Source organism: Ixodes scapularis, unplaced genomic scaffold (assembly GCF_016920785.2).
Source record: "Ixodes scapularis isolate PalLabHiFi unplaced genomic scaffold, ASM1692078v2 PGA_scaffold6__148_contigs__length_123643588, whole genome shotgun sequence".
Lineage (NCBI taxonomy): Eukaryota > Metazoa > Arthropoda > Arachnida > Ixodida > Ixodidae > Ixodes > Ixodes scapularis.
Window position 1 is genome coordinate 32,228,558 of NW_024609881.1, and position 15,432 is coordinate 32,243,989.

Sequence of the window (15,432 nt, forward strand, 5' to 3'; positions counted from 1 at the left end):
ATTGGCTCAACGTTTATAGACGAGAGGGCGCTGCGGTCAAATGCCCAAATGCATATATCTATCCACGTTCCATACCACACATTCTCTTTCTGACATGGATGAAAACGAACGAAAGGCTCGGCAAGCTGGGGCTCAGCGTCTACGCAGACAAGCACCACCAGAGCTTCGCCCCAATCAACATCATTCACCACGTGGAAATGTGGCTATTTTTAATGTATTTTTAAGTATTGAAAACAAACAAATAGTTCAAATTAGTAACGTGTAAGCGTCATCTAAAGTCAATTAATTCATACAATTTTACAAAAATCTAAATTTTTTGTGAAAAGCTCGGTGGTGCGCTAAATCTATCGCTCGTACAAGACTTTCGCGGTTTCGCAACTAGCAGTCCAAGAAACGGCCTAATAATAATAGTATTAAAGAAAATAAAACAGCACGTGTTGAATTGAAACGCATTTCTGGGACTGAAAAACGAAGCATGGGCACCAAATTTTTCTACAGTTGACAGAGTTTGCGTGTTTTTGATGAGGCCCAGCACGCTAATAATTATAATCATCTATTTATTTTTCTAATTAAAAAAGGTAATTAACCAATTTATTTAAATATCCGAATTATCGTGATGATTTCCCCCTATATTATTGAAGCCTTTACGTATAATTCACCTCCAGAGACTGCATTAAAGTAACCTTTACGGCTTTCTAAAAAAAAGGTTTGTAAACCCTTCAAAAGCTCCTGAAAAAAATTTAAGCAGTTTGGTTGGGACACGCGTGTCAAAAATAAATTTTACGCGAAAAAAAAAAAAAATCTGTTTGGGGCAATATTGACGGCGGGGGATTTATTTGAAACTTCTGTGCGCAAAGTCCATGATGTCACGAAATGGTCATTCGCTCAACGAGATGGTAATTTGGTCTTTCCCCCTCAACCTGAAGACGAAGCCGATTCTCCTCTCCTCCACGCGCCCGAAATGCCTGGAGGGAAAACAAGGGGAAAGGAGGTGACGACCGACTAAACTGCGTCTCGCGCCGTCAATATTCCCTTAAAAAAAAAAAAAAAGAACAATTGTAAAATTAATTTTTAGACACGCGTGTCCCAACCGAACTGTTAAGAAAAACAACTTCTTTTTTTTTTTCGTTTCAGGGGCCTTTTAAAAAAACGCCCTGTTTTGGCTCCCTATGCAAAGGCAGGACATACGGGACGCTGTGTTTAGGCGCAGGTTGCATGCTTTAGGTCTTTGGAACCGATTTTGCGAACTGCCATCAATGGACATCAAACAACATTTCATCATCTGCGTGTTTTTCGATACAATTCGCGAGTCCAGCGACCTATAAGGGGCGCCACCACCAAACAAACATGGCGGCTGGGAACAAGTCACGTCGACTCGGCCGGGAAACCTGAACGGGTGGCGCATTCAATTTAACAGCTTTTATTTTGTTTAATGCAATATTTTATAGGTATTTCAACTGCGACGGTTAAGTATACCCGGTGCACATAAACCTGAAGAGCCTAGTTTTATTTTCCCGGTGATTTTTGTTCTTTTCATGTCAAACTTTTTTTTCTGAGATGTCGTTCAAAACCGAAACTATGGGCTCCGGAGAGATGGTAATAGACTCTAACCAGTTTTGATCAGCCAAAGAAAGCGGCGATGACTACAGAATTGTTCCACCAACAGTAATTTTCAGCTAACTCGCATACCTGGACCATGCGCCCTATATGTCCGCGAAATCGAGCTTTTGTGCGTCTCCACGTTAACAAGTCGTCTGTTCGGTCAACAACACAGGCTGCAGGCAAATTACGGAAATTAAGCACGCACTTCTTGAGCCAAGGAGCATATTAACACCCTGGCGCCTCACTAATCAGCTGATACTCGTATTTCAATTTAGGTTTTAGTCGCAATCGAGAAGTCATTTTGACGAGTATGCTGGCTATGTATTATATTACGTACTATGTCCCACTAAAGCGATATTAGTATATTCTTCGGGTTGAAATATGAACTTAGTTGTCTAGCTATTAGGTGAACGCTGAATAAAAGTATATTTGACAGACAGAGAGATATACTACTTAAAATCAGGTAAATGGTTCTAGCCGGCAGCACGGAGACGAACGCGGACAAACTGAAGCCGGGAGTCTTTATCGGAGATTCACGCGGAAACCCTCTGGCATTGAACTTGACTTCGAATTCTGAACGAGGAAATTGAGTATTTTTTGTGGTTGGACAACCTCAGCAATGTAGACGTATATTGCTGCTGGCTTTGACGGGGGTATAATATAAATATTAGAGGCGCGATAGATCAAAATGTCGTGACAGCTTCTAACTTATTTGCGAAACGGGTCCCCCACCTTTTGAAAGCAGACAATTTCCCTCATTAATCGTGTGCAGTGAGCAGGTATCCCGGAATCAAGTAATTGCGAAATCAGCCCAACTCCTTCCGTGTGGTTCAGAGGATTTTTCGGCGAAAGGCAGCCAAGATAAATAGCCAATGCACCGACCGGCGTGGGTTCCTAATTCTTGAAGGTAATCGAACACAACCAAACTCAAGAAAAGCAACTATCGAACCTTCTTATTCACTTCACTGCAACATTGGTATTCTCTCCAGTGAAACACCTCATCTGTCGTCTTCAGTCCACTGTTCTGCATCCTTATAAAGAAACCACTTATTAGTTACCAAGTAGTCGCAACTTTGAATGTGGTTTGAGAGAGACAAGAAATCAAAACGTTTTTCAGTGATTCCTTTTCATCTAAGAAATCGAAAGCACGCGACCATGTGTTATGGAATAAGTGGGCTTTCAAACACGTGATGGAAGGAAATAACCTACTGAGGCTTCACCACACTAATGAACACTCAGGCAAACTTAAGGAATATTCAAACCTTCGTCAAATTACACTGTTCGCCACCGCACCACCGAGGTGGACGGTAGTTTTGAAGGAAAAATTCCTAATAAATTTTCGTACAACCGACCCAAAAATGCCCATGGGCCGGAGCGATCGAAGGGCGCCACCCTGTAACATGCTTCGCGGTGCCTGTTTCAACAGCCGGGGTATAACGTCTCCGTCTACGGGACGTAAAGGAAGCAACCGGAGCGAGTACAAAACGAGCGAGGAAGATACATAGAAAGGGGGGACGGACAATAATCTTCGTTGTCCGTCCCCCTCCGCCCTCCCCCCGCCCTCTATGTATCTTCCTCATGTTTAATAACCGTAGCGACTTCGCAAACTGATCAGCCTACAACCTTGGTGGTAACAAAATATAGGAGGTAGGGCGCACAACGAAAAAAAAAAAAGAAAAAAGATCGGGGTATAGCTAAGCATAGCTTATGGGTTGTGAATGCGAAAGCATGCAAGACGCTCGTCCGCTCCCTTTTTCATCTGCTGCGTACTTTTCGTCGCCGGTCGGCGCGTGTGCTCCCCTGGTGACCTTGGACGCCCCGCGCTGATGAACACGCAGCGCCGTGGGGTGAGCGGTTGTGGAACCTGACGAGCGCAGCGGCCAATGGCAGCCCCGTCGAAGCGCGCCAGACAATGTAACCGAAGGCGAAATCGCGGAAACTGGGTGCCGTTTTCGCGCTTCAGACTGATGACGTCAGCTCGTTCCATGAGACAGTTAATGCTTTCGGATTAAAAGGGAATTGCGGTTGGATGAGATTGTCTGTAACTTAATTTATATGAAACGATTAGGAGGATGCTGTAGTTTAATTTGTGTATGCTCATGTGACCTACGTCAGTGATGGTGCAGCAAGCCACTTTAAGAAGTACCAACTAGACGAGCTGCAGAGCAGCAAGTACACGTCATCGAAGTATTTTTTTCGGAACTGGACACCCCAAGGGTGCCTGCGATAGAATCGGGGGTCGTGTCAAGCACCAGACAACGTTGTAAAACCTCCGACGGCCCACCACGTCGGTGATCAAGTCGGCGGCAGAGATAGTTACCCCACCGAACACTAAATTTCAGAACGTGAAACTTATCCACCTCCCGAAAGCTGGCGCCAAAGCGTTCAGGGATATGAAAGCAAAGTAGCTGGACTCTGTTTCTGTTGTGCGTGGCAGTGTACACGGTCCGACACTTCGCAACCACAGCTGTTTTAGCAAGAACAGCAGACACTGAAAAGACGTATCTTTGAAAGTAAGTCTCTTATTGTTGTGAAAAGCAGACTGAAGTCACGAGCTTGCAGTTCCACTGAGAATAAAGGAACAGAGATCGCTACAGGCAAAACGGGGTAAGAATGTTTTTCCTCGGAGTGCCAGGAAGGCGCCATGACCGACTCAGGTCAGCGTCCGGCAGAAAGAATACACGTGACAAGCGCCAAATGTGCGCACAAGATCATGATTCATTAAACTCGTTTTAATTATACCACTTTAAACGTGTGTTCTTTCTTGTCATTATTTAAACCTAGTCGTCAGCAACCCAGCCTGAAGGGTAATCTCCGAAATTCATTGATCCGAGAAATCTCTATTTAAATATAGTTGATTTGTGCTTCAAAGTCATCTGTAATCTTTTGTATAAATTCTTATTTTTCACGAACTCTTGTCACAGTGATATTTCTTCACGGACTTACTACATTTTTCGACCCCTTGCTTGCCCTTGTTTTGAAATCGGCAACGTCCTACCTTTCTCTACTCCCGTTACGGCAATTCCGTATATTTAGCGCTCTGTAAAAATAAATAAATAAATAATTGCGAAGCATTTTTGAAGGGCCTGATAAGACAGATTATGAGCCTTTATCTATAAGAAGTAGAACAAGTAATAGGGTACGCTGTTGGGCCTAGTTGGTTCTTAGTTAAATATGTAAAAATAACAGCGCTTCTCCTGTATACTTCTTGTCCTCGTCTTTTTTGCGCTATTTTATATGTTTAGCTAAGAAAAATTAAGATGGCCTTCATTTTAAACTGATTTCCAAATAATAGCAAAATCGGTAACCTATCTATATTTTAGTGTATCTTTTTTTAGAAAGGCTATTGCTTTGAAGTTTAATGCCAATTTATACGAATATTGAATAAACGCGACCTCCTCATGGTAAAAAATTTGAATTTCCAGTCTATAAGATCCGGACAAATAAAGCTCTGAATTGATTCGTAATCAATAATACGTGTTTACCTCCTTTTATTTTACGTACAATCCCTGCAAAAAAAAAAAAAAAATTAAACCTAAGGCGACAACAGTTTTTTTTTACAGATATCCAAAAGGACGGTTTCACGTAAGTCGCAAAAACTTGCGCGTATACTGACAGCGACTTTGTGATTTTTGTTCTTCAAGAGAAATTTTATATCCGCAAAACAAGTTCGAATATGATTTGGTGGTTGCACAAGTAAAATATATCTTTTGATAAAAAAAAAAAAATGTCGACCTAACATGGTTTTTTGATCCTCTCTGAAAACGCCCAATACAAACCATCTCAACCATTCAAAATTATGCTGTTGTTTTTTGTTTTTTCCAAGTATCATTAGTTTTTACGCGTTGTGGGGCCCTCCATGGCGGCGGACTGGGCGCTGCTTCAATGATAGAGCACGAGAACATAATTTATGTGTGCATTCCGTACGTTCAAAACAACCAGTATAAAAGGCGGAAACGCAGAGCTCGGGTGTAGTGTTCGGGTTAGTGTGCCGTTGTAATGATGTTTGTATGTGCCATGTATGCGTATGCGCTCAATGTTTGTTTACCTGATGTATGGTGGCTAGAGAGTTGGGAGTGTCGAGCGGCGGCCGGCGCGCGGCACCAAAAGGAAATCTGTCGCCAGGAGGCGCTTCGGAAGCCCTGTATGCTATCCGACCGCGGCGTCAGTGGCATTTTGGCTGCGCTGGGGCCGAAATGCGCTGCGTGCGGACCTTTTCCCGGCCACTTGTCGGCTGTGTTTTTTTACAAAATTAATTGGTGTGGCATAATGAAAGTCTGATAAACCTGGATTCGATAGTCGACCCGATTTTGCTGAGTCGACGAAAGTAAATCCGCACTTGAAGTCGTTCTCTTCTCACCGCAACGCTCTCGGGGCAATATAAAAAAATGAGGAAATTTTTTTTTTCTCTCGTGTACTATGTTTTTAATATACGTGAAACGTCCGCCGAGGTATCAGCAGCCGTGACGAAATTTCGCGTTTCAAGCCGCTGTGTTACGTCTATCAAATGAATCGACGCTGAACGGCTCAGGCATTTAAACATTAAAATATGTGTGAGGACGCTGGATACTTCTGGAGCAATTCCCCTGTGATTCAAGAGCAGACATGGCTGGCGAGAAACAACGCAAAGAGTTGTCATGACACAAAGCAAACTGCATTTTTGGCACTTTACATGTTTATGCAACGTGGAAAACTAGCAATGAAATACAAAATCGAGTTTAAAAGAGAGTGAGCGAAGTAACATAATATACATCATAGGGTGTTTATTTATAACAAAAATCAGCGGATGTTTATCGGCGTTTATTTATTTCACCAATACCGGTGCTTTTTGGTGAATTCTCTCATGCAGATGCTAAAAACGGGGATCTTCGGGGGCGGGGAGATTGCGAATGCAAACCACCGCTGAAGACAAAAAATCATCCCAAATTTTATTTACGTCTTTTACACAACCTCTTTCACACAGGATTATTGTTGTATATGCATGCATACATTCCTAGGCTCGTGTCTGTCACTGACACCCGCTCCTTCCTGTTGACGACGCGAAAGGTCAGCGTTGGGTAAAATATATCTAAAAGATACTTCAGGTAATTAAACTACAAAGAAAATGAGACGTGATGTACTTTAAGTAAATTTGTATGAGATACACTGGAAACAACGTACTTGAAGTAAAGAACTATAAGTACAATGTACTTTCAATGTAAAGTACAAGTATTTTAACACAATCTTTCATGATGCCCTTTCATTCCCCTATACAGTGATTTGTTTTTTAATTGGTATGCATTGTCCAGGGGTAATCAAGGGTGCAATGCCTCAAAAACAGCGGCGAATATTTGATAAAGTCAAGTAACCACAGAATATTTTTTTTCTTTTTAGGAATGGAGCCGAATTTTGAATTCCCTCTTCTGAATTTGGCACCCCTTGCTCTGGATTGTTGCACCCAAGGTGGTTAAATGTAACAGGACGGAGCATGACGTCAGCCCCATAGCTCTCATAAAAAGATGTCCTCTCCTTAATAAAAAGAAAAAAAAAATGCGTGTGCAAGCGAGCAAGCGAGTTGGTGATAATTAATCATAACGTGACACCTGAGATTTGGGTGCGAAAAAAATTAAGGAACTTTCAAATAGAAGGAAAAGACAAAAGAGAATGTCTTAAAACATTGTGACCTCCTCCTCTGTTGTCTTTTACTTCGACTTGAAAATTTAATTTTTTCGCACCACAGTCTCAGGTGCTACATTATGATTAATTTTGCTTTCCTGATATCTTAAACCTCGTTTCTTGCGCTGACCGACAGAGAAGCAGAGGTCGGCATTTTAGGTCGCCCTCACTCACTCTCACCCTCACAGCCACACTCACCTAAACCCCTCACTCACCCTCACCCTCACAGCTGCACTTACCTTCAGCCCCTCACTCACCCTCACCCTCACAGTCACACTCACCTTCAGCCCTTCACTCACCCTCACTGAACCTCACGGCCCTCACGTCCCTCACTCACTCATGGCCCTCACGCCACTCACCGCCCTCACGCCACTCACCGCCCTCACGCCCCTCGCCGCCCTCACGGCCCTCACCGCCCTCACGGCCCTCACGCACTCATAGCCCTCACGCCACTCACCGCCCTCACCGCCCTTACGGCCCTCACCGTTCTCACGGCCCTCACGCCACCCACCGCCCTCACGACACTCACCGCCCTCACGCCCCTCACCGCCCTTGCGGCCCTCACACACCTCACGCCCCTCACGCACTGATGGCCCTCACGCCACTCAGGCCAGCTTCAGATGGGGCAATTTCGCCCAGAAACGTTACGTCGCAACACCAGCAACACGGGCCGCCCGCGATCACACGCAGCAACCAATTGCTGCAATTTGCCATCGTCATCATAAAATTTTATTTTTCTTCCACTATTTAGACATAATTACGCGTTATAAACGTGTTTTTATGCATTTAAATCTCATTAAGAATACTAATGCACCTTTCTGAAACAGTTTATTTCCAAAAAACGATCGATTTCAAACCAGAACCAAGTCTTTCGGTGTCATCAACACCGGCACGAGGTATCTGGTGAAAATTTTGCGTCCCTGATTGGATGCAGCCGCTTCAAACGTATTCGAATTGCTCCGAGTTGCTTGCTTATTTCGAGCCGGACCCGATCTCAGCAATTCGTGTCGATCTAGGGAAAGCTAGAGAACAACCCGCCATTAACACCAAAATTGCTGAGAAAGATGCTCGATCTGAAGGCGGCCTCACGCACTCACCGCCCTCACGCACTCATGCCCCTCACACCCACATCATGCACTCACCGCCCTCACGGCCCTCACGGCCCTCACGGCCCTCACGGCCCTCACGCCTCTCATGCCACTCACTGCCCTCACGCACTCATGGCCCTCACACCCTTCACGCACTCACCGCCCTTACACCACTCACGCACTCATGGCCCTCACGCCACTCACCGCCCTCACGCCCCTCACGCACTCATGACCCTCATACCCCTTACCGCCCTCACCGCCCTCATGGCCCTCATGGCCCTCACGGCCCTCACTGCCCTCACGGCCCTCACGGCCCTCACCGCCCTCACAGCCCTCACGGCCCTCACTCACCCTCACACTCATGAATTTTCCTGGTTCAGAAGCTCACTCACCATCACCTCACCTGTGAAGATGAGGATGAGTGAGGGTGAATGAGGGCCCTCATGAGTGAGGTTTGCCGAGGTATGCAGAGAAGTAGCGAGAGTTTAAAAACCTACGGGAACGCCGATTAAAAACAAACGGAGCGATGCGTCGTCTGCTCACGTTTCTGGTGAGAGTAGAATATCCCTCCCAGTATTTCTTCGGAGTTGACAAAGCGTCATTTCGTGATACAAATTTAACAAAACCAAATTCGGGGAATGTGCTTTGAAGTCGGGTATTGTACTTTCCTCGGAAAGTAGCAGAAAAAAAAGTACAGTACATACTCAAAGAATGTACTTCAAGTAAAGTACAAGTTTCCTAAATCTAATTTAAGTAGTAATTTAAGTGCAATGTACTTTAAGTACAATGTACTTTAAGTACAATGTACTTAAAGTACTTCCCAACGCTTGCCGCAGACGTGTTCAGCAGGAAGCTATGAGCCCCAAAACATCACTCATGCAGCGATATCTCGAACGGATCGAGCGATACGTTAGACAAGTATCGCTTGATGTACCGCTGTCGAAGTGAAGTGCGCACACCACAGAGTTTTCCTGAAGATGCGTGTCTCCCCTCGAAATATTCCTGTCCCACTGAGAAAAGAGGACTGGGCCCTTCGGGACGGTGAACAACGTGTGCTTTTCTTTTGCAGACCTGTAGCCTGTCGTGCATCCTGGAACGAAGCAGCGCTTCGCTCTCTGCTTTTTCTTTACGCCGGAGGTTGACGGGGCAATGTCCATGGTCTCCGCGTGTCACCTGACTGACGGGCATGCAGGAACGGTTAAAATAAATCCACACGAGCGCTAACGAGGAGATGAAAGCGGACGTGAACTCGTCGCTACCCGCCTTGCCGCACGGAAATCAGTGCGCCAGCTGCGCGCGCCTAGCATGCAGGTAAGGGACTTTACATGCAGGCTGATTAGAGCGCCCCTGACGGTGATTTCCCAAACCGGCCGCGGCGATACATGGGAGAGACGGCGCGCTCGACACACCCAACTCTCTAGCCGCCCTACCTGATGCTTGTAGTATGCCTAATGTGTCTACATGTGTGTATAGCAGAGGTCGCAGAGGTTCCCGAAGATCCCGATGTGTAATGGTGGCTTGAGAAAATGAAAATATTTTTTGTAGAACATGAATTACCTAGCCTAGCTACTTGCAATTGCTGTGCTTGACCCTGCCATCTGGTGACAAGCGATTTAACTTTCTTTCACGCTACGCGATCAACAGCGGCTTCGAGTTTGTTCTTTTGAGAGCGGCTTTTCGTTTCGCGGATTGGTTTTCCATTCCTCTGTGATGTGCGGTTGACGGAGGAGTTGTGACTCGAGGAACAGCAAAGGTAAGACGTAAAGGGCGCGAAGTAACTGGGTATCGGTTGTCTCCGTTTAACATCGCAGTGCTGACGACAAGAATACTGAGTAACTGCTTTCGAAACGGAAGTTTTTGTACCTGCGGGGGGAATCGGGCTTCGGAAATAAACACAGCTCGCGGAAAGCTCGTGTTACGCTTTTATTTGCTGCTCCTCTCGTCCCGTACAAGAGACGTATCGTCCTCGTTATGCCTCACTGAGCTCGATTTGCTCGATTCAGGGCCGCCATAATGAGATGCAGGCGACGGAGGAACTATTTGCTCCCCGGCTTCAGGGGCGAACGTTTCGCCCTTTCTAAAGGAACATAGGTTACAGGAACGTTCCTCCCCTAAGGGAGAACTATCGATACCCTTTATTCTAAGAGTCTAGTGCGAAGAGCTAAAAGTCGGGACATGGTGTCAATATACCTCTGCCATGAAGGGACAAAGGTAAGCGAAGCACTGACCTCGTGACAAGTTCGGTTCCCTTGCTCCCATAAAAGTGAAGAGACAGGATGTCGCCTGCTCAACGAATTTGGGGGGGGGGGGGGGGGGGGGGGGTTAGAAGTGCGACGTGAGCAGCGGAAAAAGTTTGCCGCAGAAAACTGCTTCGACCAAGTACGCTTGAATGAAGAATGCAGCCGATACCTGTCGCTCCAAATTAGAAATTGCAGTCTCCCGCGTACGGGGCTCCACACACCGGCAGCCGAAGGCAACGCTGAGTTCGCGGAGCTCGGTGACGACCTGTTGGCAAGGTTAAGGGAGAGGGAGACACAGCATAGAATAAGAAAGCCTAACTCTTGGAACGGTCTGAGCGCGCAGAAGAGAGGGTACCACACATTGAGAAGAGCTTCATGGCAGCTTCAAAGCTCCCTGAATCTCGAACAAACAAGCAAACATCGTTGGCGTAGGCACTGACCACAACAGAGCTTCGGTCAGGTGAAGGGAAGCCGAGAATCTCCGAGCTGGATGTCATGCGACAAAGTAGTGGGTCCAGGCTCAGAACATCTAGCAGAGGGCACAAAGAGCAGCCCTGTTGCGCTCGCCAAGTGACGGGGAATGGTGGACGGAACCCCCCATGATTAGAAGGCGGATGGTAAAGTCGCTGCACATGGATCAAAGCAGGGCAATGAAGGCCTCGGGAAACCCAAAGGCGCTCAAAATTTAAAACAAAAAGCAATGCTTTACGTGGTCAAAGGCTTTCGCCTGGTCAAGCGAGACGAAGGCTCTTGACAAGTTGGTGAAATATGGGTAGGCAAAAAGGTCGCGAGTGAGAGACAAAGAGATAAAAATGTTTCTTCCAAGCACAGAGCATCTTTGCACTGGGCTTGTACCACGTGAGAAAGAGCTGGTCGGAGACGCGAGACAAACAGAGATGCCACGAGCATGTAGTCCACGTTCAGAAGTGTGATGGGACGTCATGCCGCAGGGTCAGACGGGGACACATCCTTGGGCAGAAGGTCCACTTGAACACACCAGAAGGACGATGGGACTTGGCCTGTCTTCAGGAAGTGGTTGGCTAGCTGCACAAGAGAGTCTGCTAGGATATCCCAAAAGGCAATATAAAGTTCATCAGGCAGACCGTCAGGCTCGGGAGCAGACGACTTTCATTGAGTGAAGGAGGTCAAACAGCTCGTCCCGGAGTAGCTAAAAAATTCAGGGAACGACGAAAGGTTACCACATAATAAATGAACCTGTAGAGAGAAAGTTGGGGTGGAAACAGCGAAGTCCGAGCGATAAAGGGACGAAATTAAATCACTGACGTCTGTGCCAATGTCACGGGGGTCGTCTGAAAGGCTACCGTTTGCGAGGCAGACATTTGGGTTTAAGACATACGACTGCCCTTCCGTGTCGGCGCGTGTGGCACTGAGGCAACGGACCATCTCCTTAAAGGCAGCAGTGCGAAAGATAGTTCACACACTCAGACCACACACTCACCGTCAAAAAAGAACCTTTCAGCGCTCGTATTGTGCATTCCTCCCTTTTTCCTTGTGTTTTTGCTCGCTGCTACCAGTTGTAATCAAGAACCAATTCGCCTGCATCGCCACACTTCCATGTTGCTCTGAATATAAACTGGTTTGTATTTTAAAGCGAAGCTGTTGTGTGCTAGGACCTGAAAAAAAGAGCGTCCATTGATGTTAACAAATGAACTCCCATTTTAACGGCGCTCCTTCGTTCCGGTTGGTCGTGGCAAGTATAAATACAAAGAGGGGACAACCGGAGTGAGTCAGCCTTTCTTGGCATTGTTAGATAGTGAGGTCCGGATCCTTTGTGATCGCAAACGGGCACCGACTTATCTCATCTGATAGTGCGCTGTGACGAGGCTGAGGGCAGAACGCGCCGTTCTAATTTTCTTTTCTTTCGCTTCCGCGATGCTGATAAAGAGAATCAGAAAAAAACTGTCCTCGAGGAGTGCCTCAAAAAATTGAGTTTAGAACTTTCCCATAAGTGAACATAAGACAATGATCACTTTAGTCATTAATAATTAAGGACAATTAAACAGCCGAAGTCGTGTACGTGTCTTCATTACAATCATATTGCCGCCCGCAGGATCGATAAAGCAACGCTCGGTCACGGACTTCTAGAAGATTCGCGTTTATTCTGGTTCCGGTTGTAACTTTCCTCCTGCTTTCTTGTTCTCGAAAGTGCCAGTTCATCTTCGCCCCGAGCGCGCGACTATCGAACCTTTGCCGAACTTTTGCGATAGTTACGCACTGTAGATAAGCAACTGCCCGCGACCTTGTCGAGTCAGTCTCGCTCTCACTCTCTTTTACGCTTTACGAATCGCCGCCTGCTTTTCTGCTGCCTCGACGCTCTTTCTTTACTTATTTTGTTTGGCACAAGTTCGCCGATTAAACCTTTATTTTCAGTTCACTGTTCGTCTTCTCGTCACCTTTCTTCGTGACCATATGAAGATCGTATAGACCGACACGCGGGCTTGACGTCACGGAGCTGCGGCGGCGCTGCGATCGCGCCGGAGCCGGGGGGGTGTGGGCAAAAGCGCACACGTTTTGCATGGGCGTCATAGCATTTCAGCCTGCCGCGAAGCTGTGTTGCCGTTAATTGCACCTAAATGTACAAGAAAAACAGCGGAGTGAGTTTCCCCAAGTTCCCGGCAAACTCTGAAAGGCATAGAAGGTGGATAATATCCGTGGATCGAAAAGAATGGTCGCCTCGCGCGAACGACCGTTTGTACGGCAAACATTTTCTTAAAGCCAAGTGCGGCTTCCATTCCAATCTCCGTCCCGAGGCTTGCTTATATGCAGGGAAACCGTTGTCTTATCGAGACCACCCGGATTTTGTTCCATGGTGTGCGCGCACGAAGCATCGGCCAAGCGCTCGTCGGAGGCTCGCTACGCCCGTGCTACCCAGCAGAATGGGATCGGCGACAGAACGGCACTGTTGTAGGCGTTACCGAAAAAAAGTAACGAAATGCGTTACTGGTTACTTGCTAATAAAAGGTACGCGTGACTGAGCCACGTTACCTAAAAATAAAAGGAACGCGTTACCGCTACCGATAAAAAGTAACGCACGTTACTTCAGCGTTACTTTTTTTTAAATTATGATTTAACACATTTTACGGTTTTGACGCTACAGGTCATATATCAAGAAACATTATGTTCATGCAGAAACTGAGCATAATTGCTTTATCTCTTTTTACGGTTTCACCTAAATACTTACGAGAAAAACGCAAAGAAAAACATGGCTTGACGCCTAAAACACGGAAAAAAATTGAAGTGTAATTTCTTTAAGACTTGGGAAGTAGTAACGAGTAACGTAACTACGTTACTTGATATAGTAATGTAAGTACGTTACCAGTTACTGTGTCAAAAACGTAATGAGTAGGTTCCTACGTTACTGAAAAAAGTAACGCGTTACCAACAACGCCGTTACTTGTAACCTGTTACCGCCAAGACTGCAGAACGGACAAAGCATTACTCTTTGTCATGCCTTGTGGTCATGAGGGTAGAAAAAATATCCTACCTTGACTTGAAGACTCTGTGTGTATTTAATCAATTAATGAATACACACACTTCCGCAGACCCACAGTCTGCTGATCCCGCCGGCAGTGCGGAAACCGACTCGAAGAAATCGTAGGCCTCGATAGACTTGTATGCCTGCACCGTGTCGGCGTGAACTGGCTTGGCGAACAAACTAAATAAACGCCAACGTGAGCCGTCGACTTCGGTGGCAGCAACTTCACGTCGGAAGTCCAGTAGGCCTTATTTACGGCGTACGGATCCTCGTAGGCAACGCCGCCCACGCACAGTTTGTTTCGATACCGCTGCCGTTCAGGCTCGGTCAGCGAGCTCAAATAGTCGGGCATAGCATACGACACACGTTGACAAGTAATGCGACGCACGAACAAAGATACAAGCGTCCCTACAACGTCAACAACGAGCGCACGCCATAGAACGCAATGGCGAAAACACGGAGAGCCGTGCTGCTTTTGCCCACATAGCTACCGCGCATGCGCGGCCTTCCGGCAGTGTTGGTAAACAGAGTCGCTCCGCGTGTCGGTCTATAGACCTTTTCACCCTCCGCCGCATGGGCGCTGCCATCTTGGAATCACGTGATGCGGCCGCCATTAGGTTGCTTCAACTTGTGGCTCCGCTCTCCCGTTGCGCCTTGGCGGATACGTTGAATTCGTGTTTTTCGCCGCGCTTCACCGCGTCTCTTGCCTTACTCCGTAAAGTGTCGTCCGATACTTAAACTTCCCATGCAATTGCATTACATCATTGGGCGCGCAACTTCTGTAGTTAAGTTTGTAACACGTTTTGAATATTTTTTTACCGTCGGCGTGCGGGATATGTGTGAACAGGCTTTATAGGAACAGGAATCAGCGTTAGCACTTGCGCAGATTGACTACATATATGACTTGAAGAAAGCCTCGAAGGTTCAAATACCGATAACTTACGAGAACTGAGGTTTGGTTACTAATAAGGGCGGAACATTTGCAATAGGAAGCCCAATGTTATTATATATATGAGTATATGAGTGCGCGTTGGTGTCAAGGGAGGACACGAAAACACTCAGCGCAATTAACCACGTGTTTATCCTGAAAGCATGGCGTTTTGTAGTTACAACAGATCAACAGATCGAAAACAGTTTCTTTTGATTACTTTAGGGAACTTATGGACAAGACGCGGGAACAAACGTTTAGTTTGAATTTTTTTTTATGCTATAAATAATGGTACCTTAACATTAGGCAACTTGTTTGTTCGCAATATCACACCTGTATTTGGTTTACGTTCTTAATCGCGTGTGTGATATAAGCATTCGCTTTATCGGTATATCTATGATTTCCACGAAATAGATCGTGCTT